The sequence below is a fragment of the Amphiura filiformis genome, chromosome 12 (genome assembly GCF_039555335.1).
Source record: "Amphiura filiformis chromosome 12, Afil_fr2py, whole genome shotgun sequence".
NCBI classification, from domain to species: Eukaryota; Metazoa; Echinodermata; class Ophiuroidea; order Amphilepidida; family Amphiuridae; genus Amphiura; species Amphiura filiformis.
In genome coordinates this window covers 22,936,847-22,950,116 of record NC_092639.1, presented here as the reverse complement: position 1 = coordinate 22,950,116, position 13,270 = coordinate 22,936,847, and positions in this window count along the sequence as shown.

The following is a 13,270-nucleotide window of genomic DNA, read 5'->3' as shown; positions in this document are numbered from 1 at the left end:
TAGCTTTATATGATTGCAGACAAGTTCTGCCCTTCTTTTTAATCGGCTGATTTTTTTTGGTTTCAGAACAAAAGAGAAACGAAAACCTATTACTTGAAACCAGGGAAAGTCAAGCAAATGCCATCAAAGACGCATTGCATGTGAATGATGGCACCCAAGGTTACGCACAAATATTAGAACAATAGAATACATGTCAGAAAAATACTATTTATATTAAATAATTCAAGAACTAATCTAATGTAACAGAGAAAGGAAAATATATATGAAACAAAAACAACAATAAAATGGATTAAAATTAAAGTACAAGGCACCTTCCCAGCAAACACAAAAACGTTTTAAAAACGTTTTAAATAAGTTATATTTTGGCTTTTGGTTTAGGTAAAAACGTTTTAATAACATTAAAATGTCGGGTTATATAAATGTCATGATAACGTTTTAAAACGTTTTTATGAAAACACACTACAACAATATTTTTAAATGTTTTCAAAAATGTTATTGTAAACTATTTTTGCAAACATTTTTGCCAAATATTGTGTCAATACTTAAATAACATTATGTTAAACTATTTGAACCCAGCAAACACAGAAATGTTCTTAAAATGTTTTTTTTTCAAAACCTTTTAATAACATTTAAATGTCGGGTTATATAAAGGTCATGAAAACGTTTTTAAAACGTTATTGAAAATATTTTGGGCAAATATTTTTCGCAAAATATTTTTTCAACCCCAAAATAACATTCTGTTTAGAATGTTTTGTATCAAGTTTTCAAGAATGTTTTTGGAATGTTTTTATACCCTTTATTTAACCCGACATTTAAACGTTTTCTGTAAAACGTTTTTGTTTGCTGAGCAGTAAATTATCAAGAAATGTTTTTAAGGTTATGAAAACGTTTTATACTCTTAATATACCCTTTATATAACCCGACATTTAAACGTTTTCTGACAACCTTTTATAACCTTTTGCGAATGATGTCGAAAACGTTTTGTCTTTGCTGGGTTGTAGTACATACATGTTGGGGTTTGCGTCCTCTTTTTCTCCTTTTTCTGAAAAGTCGATCAAATATATTTTGATATGTGAAGAAACCTTTAATTATTAGCTTTAATAAACCAAAATAATTATTTCAATCAGTTCACAACTGTTGAAGATACGCAGTTTTAAAGAAATGTACCCGTTTTTCACTCTGTCCACGGATAGCAAACAGAGTGGTTGGGATGGGTCATACTGTGGAGTGGCCTGCAAAATCACCACACCTCACACCACTTGATGTCTTCCTTTGGGAAAATGTCCAAAGCAATGTCTATGAGCGAGAACCACCAGCTAGCCTCCAAGATCTTCGCAAACGTATTACAGCCGCATTCGCAAGTATCCGTTTCACAAGAATGGTGGTCATTTCATCATTAGGCGTGGAGCAGTGTAAGTATGCGTGACTGAAATATTGAATGAGTTGAACATTTGTTGTTTTGAAATAATATTGAATTATACGATTATTGAGGGTTGTAAGATCGTAAAATATTTGTATTGATTCGCATTGTTTATTGCTAAGTTAAGACTAAGAAAACAATGTGTGCGTAAAAGAATATGGGTTGTTTTATTCTGTTTTATGAGGGGGAGCAGTGACATATAATATTGAAAAGTAAAGATAAATGATATTCATACATTAATGGGGTACTACACCCCTTTCCCAATTTTGTGCCTATTTTTGCATTTTTCTCAAAAATTATAGCGCATTGTTTTAATGTTTTAGGGGCAAGGACTACAACTATTGCTCTGAAAATTCAGCGACTCAAGGCAAGTAGTTATTGATTTATTGATCAAATACTGGTTTTTCCTCATTTTTGACTGCAACTCCACAACTGCTGTCTGTGCCGATATAAAATTTCCAGTGCAGTAGTTGTAGTCCTTGCCCCTATACACCAATCCGAGAAGCGTTTACTGTATTTGGCCCTCTATTGACGGCAACACAGATGTACCAGAGCGGGAGATTTAATTCGTAATTCAATACTCATGATTGTGTATTGAATATCACTGTTGTGTACAATTCCCGGGTACAATTCTGTATAGCACACAATAAATAATGGATAGAACCCCCGACCTCGGGACACCGCAGTTTTACATCGGGGACACCGCAGTAATGGCGAAGTCGGATAGGTGTATAATATACATATCTTACTTGCCACCAATGCGCTATAATTTTTGAGAAAAATGCAAAAATAGGCACAAAATTGGACAGGGGTGTAGTACCCCCTTAAATACAAAAGATGCAGCCATGTAATTGTTAATATCGGAATGAAGCAATAATTACAATATATTACCCTAAGCTATCACCTCAATAGTTTTCTGAGTATATGGGCCGTGTCGGTATTCCGAAGGATCGTTATTCCGATGGGTCATTACTCCGAATTTAAAACAAGGCTCGTTATTCTGAATTTAAAACTAGGCTCGTTATTCCCAATTTAAAACTAGGCTCATTACTCCGTATTTGAAATAAGGCTCGTTATTCCAAAGGATCATTACGCCGAATTTAAAACAAGGCTTGTTATTCCGAAGGTCAATACTCCGAACGGTCATTACTCCGAAATACCCTTCGGAATAACGAGACTTATTTTGAATTTGGAGTGAAGGTCCTTCGGAATAACGATTCTTGTTTTAAATTCGGAGTAATCAGACGGGACCTACAAAAGGATATCTATGATATTTGAATTTTTCTGCACACTTGCTATGAATTGATCAATCCAATTCTTGCCAAAGCTCACCACCATTCGCAAGATGCTGTGAACTAAAAAATCGCAACAGTTAAAAATAGATGCTAACCGTAAATATTTTAAAACAAGGCTCGTTATTCTGAATTTAAAACTAGGCTCGTTATTCCCAATTTAAAACTAGGCTCATTACTCCGTATTTGAAATAAGGCTCGTTATTCCAAAGGATCATTACGCCGAATTTAAAACAAGGCTTGTTATTCCGAAGGTCAATACTCCGAACGGTCATTACTCCGAAATACCCTTCGGAATAACGAGACTTATTTTGAATTTGGAGTGAAGGTCCTTCGGAATAACGATTCTTGTTTTAAATTCGGAGTAATCAGACGGGACCTACAAAAGGATATCTATGATATTTGAATTTTTCTGCACACTTGCTATGAATTGATCAATCCAATTCTTGCCAAAGCTCACCACCATTCGCAAGATGCTGTGAACTAAAAAATCGCAACAGTTAAAAATAGATGCTAACCGTAAATATTTTACGCAGTAAAGGGATATGTTAGTCTTCTGGCTCGACTGCCGGTCCTTGACGTTTCCGTTTATGAGATTACGTCACTCATGATGCAGTCATGTCTACAGTAGAATTCATCTCGACCTTTGCAGGACTTAACCCCATTAAAAGCTATTAAACCAAGATAACACTCATTGAAACAGCTCAACTGATTAAATCGGATCTTCTCTGGCTGTGCACATGTGACTGTTTTCATGTGCGATATCGCAATAAAGTTTGCGTATTATAGCTTCAGTTGGGTAACCGATTATAAAGGAAACGAAAGGAAACAATGGTATGTGTACTTTTGTTCACGAAATGAGACAATGGCGTGCTTTTTGTAAACCAGCATTCTTGAAAATGAGCAACATAATGATTGTTGACTTAACACGGTTTGGAAATAATTTCTTCATATTTTTGGTGTTATCTGTCGTTTACATATCCTTCCTAAAACACAAAAGTACGACCCTCTCCAAACACCTAAATTAGCTAAAAATTTAGGACATGTTACAAAACTATATTGTCTAGAATTTTAGAAGAGTACTTTTAATATTGGCCGGTTATTTTTCACACAGCGACGTTAACTAGGCAATGTACTATTACCTATAACATTAACTAAAACACCAAAGTACGAATATTTCCAAACATCTAAATTAGCTAAAAATTTAGGACATGTTAAAAACTATATTTTCTAGAACTTTAGAAGAGTACTTTTAATATTGGCCGGTTATTTTTCACACAGCGACGTTAACTAGTCATATCCCCATACTTTTAACGTAGGGCTATTTGTAGAGGTCACGCGTCAATGGGAAAGAGCACTGTGTATTGTGTATAGGAAAACGGACAGTAACTGCAGTATGTTTCGTATTGTATATCAGCATTGTTTCTGTTTCGCATCGTAGAATCATATGAAATCGCTATTGCAGTATTCCCATGTATCACTCTAGTATCATCACCATCGGCATCTCTATCGTGATCTTCACAAGGCTTGTTAGCAGAAATATGCTTCCACATCTCATACGCAGTCACAACAGAATGGAATCGGAACAACCCCCGAGGGAACAACGCTATTGGTGGAGTCAACAAGCAGACAAATACTTGATATTCAGGTCCAAACAGAAGATTCATCGCTTTACGCAACATAAAAATCCTGCTCATCCTCGACCACCATTCCTAGACTCAACCACTCGAACGCGTTTACGATAATGACGTGGATGAAGCAGTTTTCAAGAAGTTTATACGATGCTTTCTCCTTTGGTAGATGTCGCTGCATCACCATCATGAACTTCATGTGTAAACTAACCCAAATCCAGAATGCCTGTGACGGTAATATAGCGCTCTAAAAAGGCTCATTTCCAGAAGTGGTCAATTGACTTTGATACTTAGTTCCTCTGAAATGAGCTAATACCTCTCTTTTTCAATGAACATGACATACCTCAGATTATTGATTGTTTGATTTTTCGTAAGGGGGTGAGTGTGAGAGTATGAGAGTTGTCGTTGTTTGTTTTCTTGTTCCATGTTTTGTCGTTTTGTCTTGTTGTATAAATTGGAGGCCTTTCTACAGCGCCTCATTTCAAATATTTAGTTTTAGTTTTGGTTTTGGTCACGTGGTTTCCTATTGTCCTGCCTAACCACTTGAATCATAAGATATCGAACTCATTGTTTCTACCTTTTGTTTAAAACCGAACATTTGTGTCAGTCAGTTTCGGTTTTGGTTTCAGTTTCTTATAAGTGGTGTGAATCGTACAATTATTTGATTTGAAGTTACCTACTCTAAGTATACAAAAGAAATGTTTAAATTTCGCAATGCAATATTCACGAGGAGAGAAATCGAGCATGGTAATCTACATTGAAAGACGTGGTTTACAAAACCGAATAAGCCTAGGCTAATTCACCTGTGAAAAAATATAGACCATCGAAATATTTGCATTCGACATTACAAAAGGGCCACTATTGTAATTGTATAGGTGCTATAAACAAAATCGATTCATGTCCTTAATCCCATGTACCAGAATCGATGGAAGCAATTTTTACTGCAAAAAGTAGAAGACAGAGGGGAAAAGAGATTGTGTGGTGTGGGGGTGTGTGTGTGTGGGGGGGGGAGGGTTGTTGGAGGGAAAGGGGGATATGGGCCGGGAGAGAGAGAAACAGATGAGAGAGAGCATTGGAAGTGAAAGAGAAGGGGAGGAGAGCTCGAGATGAAGATATCGAATGTAGGGGAGGCGGCGGGGGAAAGGGGCAATTTAGGGAAGAGGTGGTTATATAGGGAGGAGCCCCCTCTTAAAGAGGTATGTGTTGTGCTTCCCGGGGATAATAAACTAATTCACAATCAAATCATCTCCATGCATCGTTTATGTTTCATACAAACAAACAAATCCCCCACCCCCATCCTTCAATATACGCGCATGTATATGATTTCTAGGCCTAGAACTCGTGAGTGTAATATGCCACCTACCTTCGACAGAGAGCATCAACTGTCGTCCGCGGGATAGATTTCCGATATCAATCATGATAATAATTATGTTAGCACAATAGGCTATTGTATACTTCTGGTTATATACCCTATACTGTGTCCTCCCAGCATAATAGTGTTATGAATGCAGAACAGATCAGCTCTACTTTTTAATCCCTTGATTTTTGGTTTCTGAACAAAAGAGAAACCAAAACTAAATATTTGAAATGAGGGAGCGTCATTTGTTTATCTGGGTTTGCTTTAATGCTTCAAATTCCATACAGGTTCTGATGTCTCGTATAACCAGGACCAGAACTCACCTGCCACGAAAGAGGCAAGAATCCCCACGTTCATGTAATACTACTAATACCCCATGTATAGAATCGCTCATGCAATGCTACATTTAAGGGTAGACGAGCTATCATTGGTCGGTCGAAGCAGCCATTTTTCATTATCTAAATCAATATATTATTGAAACATAACACATAACACAAAAGGGCTTCTGTAGCAGTGACGGTAATAGAGTGATTCTGCACAGTTTGAACCCTGATGACCCTCGTGAATTTTTGTTATGCATATTCGCGTTATATTGAGGATTTAGTTTTACCCACTTTAAGCCCAATCGGGCATACTTTAACGTTTGACCCCATATGAACTTTGACCTCGGATGATCAAAATTAGTGTCCAACCCCGGATACAAAACAATAAAATATGTAATACAAAAATATAGCACAACATACACATAAACATGAAAATAGTCAAAAGTTTTTAAAACATACGAGTACAACAACAAACTCACGGAAAGGAAATAAATTTTCTATCAAACAATTATTTACATCATCTCTAAACAATACTACACCATCTCCCGATTAATATTTGTGACGTCCCATGTCAAAACCAGACACTTTTGGGCAGGATCGTAAATGGAGAAATAGCCAAAAATCTGTCCGGGGTGATTTATTCACAATTTGGGTTTGGTGCGAATTTGTGATGTTATTAATGTTTAAAATATTGTCTGATAGTTTCAGATCGGAATATAACTGGCATCTTGTATTTTTGAGACATTTTCAAGGTAATTCCTACTCTCAACATTGTCAATAATATTTTTAAAGGCCGATATCTCAATTTCCAATTTGATAATACCATAACTTACGAACTCAATATCTTGGCTCAGGAATGTCCGATTTCATTGGGGAAAAACGGCGATGTGGAGCAAAGCATCTCTATATTTAAGATATGTAAAAACCTCAAAATTGATAATCTGCCTAAAAGTGTCTAGTTTTGACATGTCTTGGCACTTCGTGAAGAATAATTCCATACTTAATGTCAAGTCTATATAAATGAGTGATATAAAACATTTAATATATAAAGTATCTTAAATTTGTGTTAATGACAGAAATATAATCATTCAATATATGATGAATTGACCTATTACACCCCTGAAATGTAACAATCCACTTTTAACACTCATCACAGAAATACAGTTAACACTCTGGTCCGCAACGAAAAAAGCGTCAATCATGAAATTGACGGGTGTAGAGTGTTTTCTTTGGTATCTTTGGTATTTGAGGAACATTTCCGACACTCACACTGCTCAAAAAGCATTGCAATATGCTTTTGTGGGCATGTGGATCAGGGATATGATGCTAATTAGAATAAAGTAAAGTCTTGTAAGTAAAACATTATTTCCGTATAATTTCATATATTTTTCTTCGGACGGTTTGTCGTCTGCTGTCTCAGCAACCATGGCGCATGGCAACAAGTAGACCAATTCGAATTCTTGACCTTTGTCTGGTTCCTTCTACATGCTATTTTGACGGACTCCCACCAGTCCAGACTGGTATCCCACACAAATAGTTATGTTCCTATCTTCATTAGCTCAAATGCTAGCACTGCAGAATGAAATCGATACAAGTTTATGATTGGAGAAACCACCAACAAGACCACATCCACGGCATTGTTTTCAGCATTTGTATTTCCCGCCCATTCCTCCAATACTGGCTTAAATAGCTTCGATTTCCATTCAAACGATAAACTTGAAATAAACCAATAGCACGCGTTGATGATGCAAGTATGCAAGAGAAACGAAGTCATCAGGCGTTTGCCACGATTTGTACTTGTTCGATTGCGCTGAGCACTCATGAGAAATTTGGTTTGAAGGATCGTCTGCAGTAAGAAATAAAATGACATGATGATTCCTTGGACATAAATGACCGCGGGGAGGTAATCGGTTGTTGTCTGACGTAACAGAGTACACGCTCCGATTAACTGAAAAATATTGTATATAAAGTTGAAAGAAGATGCAAACAGGAGCAAGTAATCGTTGATTCCAAGTGGGTACAACGCAGGTACTGGGATTTTCAAAGCTCGAACACCCCATATGAAGAGACTTGTCATTGGGGTAAGCAAGAGGAGCGTGAGCAACCCAATAACCAATTCGCGATGATTGTCTTCAAGATCCAAATGCTTGCTCAGATCAAATTCGTTGCTCAATATTATCTGAAGAATGACAATTGTCAAACCCATCAAAAGGCTCCCTCCCACAACAAAAATGTGATTGTGGAAGATGTGTTGCCAAGAAGATTGTCCTTTACTGACCTCTTTTGGATCAGTCGACAGTCGTCTGTGCCCAGACGCTTCCAAGCCCCACGATACATCCGTATCGTCGACATACCGCTTCATCATTGTGTTCCAAAGATGAAACAACACAACGACAGAAATGGTGCAATATTCAACACTCATTGGTGCGAAAAATCGTTCAACTTTCCATCCAAATTTGGCAAAATCGGACATATTATTGCCACACAAGTAGGTGTCATTTGCGACTTCAGCGATTGACACTAGTGGCGTTATGGTAGCACCGAACCATCCCCACAAGTCACTTGCAATGCAAAGTGCAAATCCGAAATGAAATGTTTTCCGAGATTTGAACCGGGCACCTTCGTAATAGATGAAACACCGCAATTCTAGAGCAGATGCCACGAGGAAAACGGTGTATTCGACTGGAACAAGGGCTTCTGATGGATCTGGCGGTTTTTTCATGTAAATGAGACAGTGTGTAACTAGTATCACGAATATCATGTACCGTATCATTGCACCGATTCCGAGGACTAGCAGAGCACCGCGCAAAGAACACTCTGATTTGTGGATTCTAATGTTGATAGCTGTTTCTCCTACGTCAGTATTATTGGAAACTCTCTTCAACGAATTGCTTGCATCATATGCTGCGTCGCCTGGAAATGTCACATCTCCGTTCATAGCCAGTGACTTCTTACTTTTTATAATCCAAATATAGAATACAATCGCAACGATTCGATACAACGTCTTTGCGAGCTTCAGGAAAAAGTGGTGCGTTGCAGAGTCTTCTATATGGGGTAAAGCAGGAGCCCATATCAACGCCAAACCAATGGTGGTAAGGAACACCAACAATAGAAGACCAGAGTGATAATCGCCTCCCGCTTCCTTGAGACCACTCCATTGTACACCTGGACCCTTGTTATGGGAGTCGTCTTCAGGAGCTGCGTCTTCTTTGGTTTCAGATTTTTCGATAAGTTGAAAGTTGTCAGACGGAGATTCTTTTTTACTTTTATTCATGGTTATGATGGTTAACCGTTGAAAAGTTCTTGATTAAAAATCGTACTTATTATTACTCTATAGTAGTAACAGTGGTAGAAACATGTTCTGCTATAGATTTGGTATATTGAAATAGTGCATTAACGGTTGATCCAGTTGACTGCTTTCGCGCATAATACTCCATTGAATTTGACGATGAAAGGTAAACATGGTATATAGAAGTATCGATACCGGAAGTATGAGCAATCAAAATCTGGTGATTTGTATGAATAATTAATTATAACAAAATAACAAAATCGCTTGAGGTATAGAAATAACAGTGAAAACTTTCGTTTTTCATTATTTTTGCAACTTGTATTCCTTTGTTGTAAGCCATTAAAATTATCTTCCTGTTAAACATCGAAACTGCGAATTAAGGGAACTGATAGCACCGTTTGCACAATATTTTTGTGGAAAATGAGAGCACATCAGACATATCGAATCCCATTCTGAGAAATGTCCTTCTGATATCAAATAATTTTGACAAAAAGACCTAAAAGCTTTAGTGTTCTTGTGAAAAAAAAAAAATATCTTGCGAAAGGCCAAAATTTCAATTGATGGCGTCATTTTCCTCCCAGCTATACACTTTAAGTACATGTCATTAGATTTATAACGTTTACTTCGAGGACTGTTCAATATCATAAATAAAAATATATCCATTTTTAATAATTGTGCCATAAATTTGGTATTATATCGCGATTTAAAGAAAAATCATGATTATTTGATATCAGAAGGACAATTATTCATAATGCATTTCGATTATTTCTGATGTGCTCTCATGTCGCACAAAAATACTGTGCAAACGTTGCTATTCGTTTCCTTAATACTTTACGAGGAAGTTCAATGGTTCATCTAAATTTTAATAAATGGACTATAATGTGTGTTTAAGCTCACTTTCGGATGGTAATAATATTCTTATATATTTTCATGAAACATCATATCTTTTGATCTAAAGTAATCATGGTAATGGTTGCCATTATCCAACGTATGCCTACACTTAATTATACTAAAGCAACTACAGCAATGTTAGATCTAAAGATGCTTCAGCTGTTGTAGCATGTTTGTTTGTTTATTTCTTTTTTCTTTATCATCATGTATTTATTTGGAGTATTCATTGATTTATTGTATACAAAAACATATTGGTCAATCCCCATTCCAGTGTTTCTTTTAAAAGCAAAATTTAACTAGAGCCACTTTTTTGCTCCTGCTTGCGCAATACAGTGAGCCCTTAGATGACATTTGACACCGTGTTTGTATGTTTGTTGAGGGTGTTTGTTAATTAATTGTAATAGTCACCTTTCTCCAAGTAATTCTAATATGAATAAATAAATAAATAAATAAATAAATAAATAAATAAATAAATTAATTAATTAATTAATTAATTAATTAATTAATTAATTAATTAATTAATTAATTAATTAATTAATTAATTAATTAATTTTATTAATTAATTAATGCAATTTGGAGTGTCTGATGTGCTCTCATGTCCCACATAAATACTGTGTACACGTCTCTCTCCGATCCCTTAATGTCTATTTTTGATGAATTTCAAAGGCGGTCCCTTTCCTTCTGTTACTGGATATTACAATTATCAAGTGAATTACCTCATACCAAATATAAGACTTGTACACTATTTTGGTTTTATATCTGCTTCTTTTTATTACTTGTTCTTTAACTGCATTCAAATATCCCGCTTTTTTAGTGGGGGGGGGGGGGGGTTTTTGCAATGACCACAATTTGAGCGCAAAAAGTACTTAAGTGGCAAGGAATTGCACCGGAGATATTTGCACGGCTATGTGGCTCGGAGATCTTTTAACAAATTTACTGTAAGTTAGAGCTAATAACATGAATAAAGTCCACCTTTTAGGAATTTTGAAGCAAAATACGAAACAGACTATTGACCAAATGTAGGAGGGTCATTCTTCGGTAAGGTGCTTATTTGCAGTCCCGCCACTTTCAAAGGTCGTAACTACAATACGTATCCAGATTTTTGAAAATTGCTTGTACAGGGTGTCACAACTCCATAAATCCTATGTCCCGATTGGGGTCATCAAATCTTTTAGTTGATGATTTCAGCAGCGTAAAAACACCGGGAATTACAAACTATTTGTTGTCTATTGTGGAAAAAGTTATTGCAACACATATTTCATAGCAAGGAGTAAAAATAATTTCACCCTTTATGTCTAAAATCTAAAAATTTAAAGCGCTCTGAGAATAAAACTATTTTGTTAAGTCATATATTTGACACGGAGAGACCGAGCCCATTTGCAGTCAATTCATTTGGACAAAAATGGCCCTCGTGTTGGCGCAACAAATTCATCAAAACTAACCATTTCTTCACTCATACAGGTACCTTTATTAATAATCATCTCCGAACGCTTCTGATCACTAAAATGTTCACATTATTTATTTTACTTTTTTTCAAAATAACAACAGTTATAAGTTTATTTCTATCTATATACCCCCTTTATTAACCATGTGTACGTTATAGTTTTACTACTAGGGTCGTAAGTTCGTTTATTCCGTAATGTATCGTCACATCGTATCCGTCACAATTTTATGACGTTCGGAGATGAGCATGAGAGAATCATTTCCGTCACGTGACGGAGATGATACAGCAGCATCTCCATTCATTAAATCATCTCCGTCACTCTACAGATAATGCCCTGTTTGACCTTAAAACTGCTCAAATGGAATTGTAATGATATGTTGCATAATCTTGGCTATACTCATTTCCTCTATAGGTAAAAAACAAATGTTCAATGTGCGACACATTTTTGCTACAGTTGAACTTCGGTGAAATTGTGACGGAGATGACGACCGCAATGGAGATGACATCAGGTACACAAATTGCCGAAAAAAAAGTTCCTAATAAAGATTGAGCCATACACTTTTTCACTACATTGGCGATATCTCTTTCTTAATCTGTAAATAGAAAAATATATTTTGAAATGTCTATTTTCCAAACCTTCAAATAAGCACCTTACCGAAGAATGACCCAGGATTAAAATGGTACCAAGAAGGTAATAATCGGATTAACTACCATAGCAATAGGTTCAAACAATTTTTGAATACCGGTATACGCCGTAGAAGTGACGTCATAATCGGATTGACTACCATAGCAATAGATGAATACAGTTTTTGAATAGACCGCCCTGCACTACAAGCAGATTGCACTAATCACCTGTGTATGTCAGCAAACATAGATTGAATACAATACCATTCTTTTCAAGATACGTATCTTACAGGTGCGAGTGATCAGCTTTTCTTTGACATCTATGGTTCAATGCATCGGTACCGCGTGAACGTTGTAGTGCAGTGCGGTATAGTCAAAACTGTATTCATCTATTGCTATGGTAGTTAATCCGATTAACTACGTCACTTCTACGGCGTATATCGCGCTGCACTAGCAGCAGGTTGCACTCATCACCTCTGTATGTCTGCAATCATAGACTGAATACGATACCACTCTAGTGATCAGCATGATATGAATATTCTATAGAATTACGATCCAGATCCGTGTGAACGTACTAGTGTAGCGCGATATATTCAAATATCGATTATTATGTCACTTCGACAGCGAATATCTTCAGTTAAATGCTTCAGTTAAATTGATGTGGACAAATAAATTGGTTGAATTAAATGGTTGGATGTTAAATGCGATTTTAAAAAGGAACAACTTTGTGTGTGTAGTCAAATGTTTCGTCCATGTTCACACGTTTTTAAATTCTCATTTTTTGAAGTTTACATGAAGTTATGAAACCAATAGTGGTGGGGGGGGCAACCTTTTATAAGCATTAAAGTGTATCACTTCCACTACAACTTGGCTACAACTTGGGCATTACTAAATCAAAATGAAAATCTTGGATTTATTTTTCTTTCGAATTTCCAATAAGCATTGATTTAGAGAGGGAAAACGACCTTGCCTCTCAGAACTTAAATGTGATAACACTTT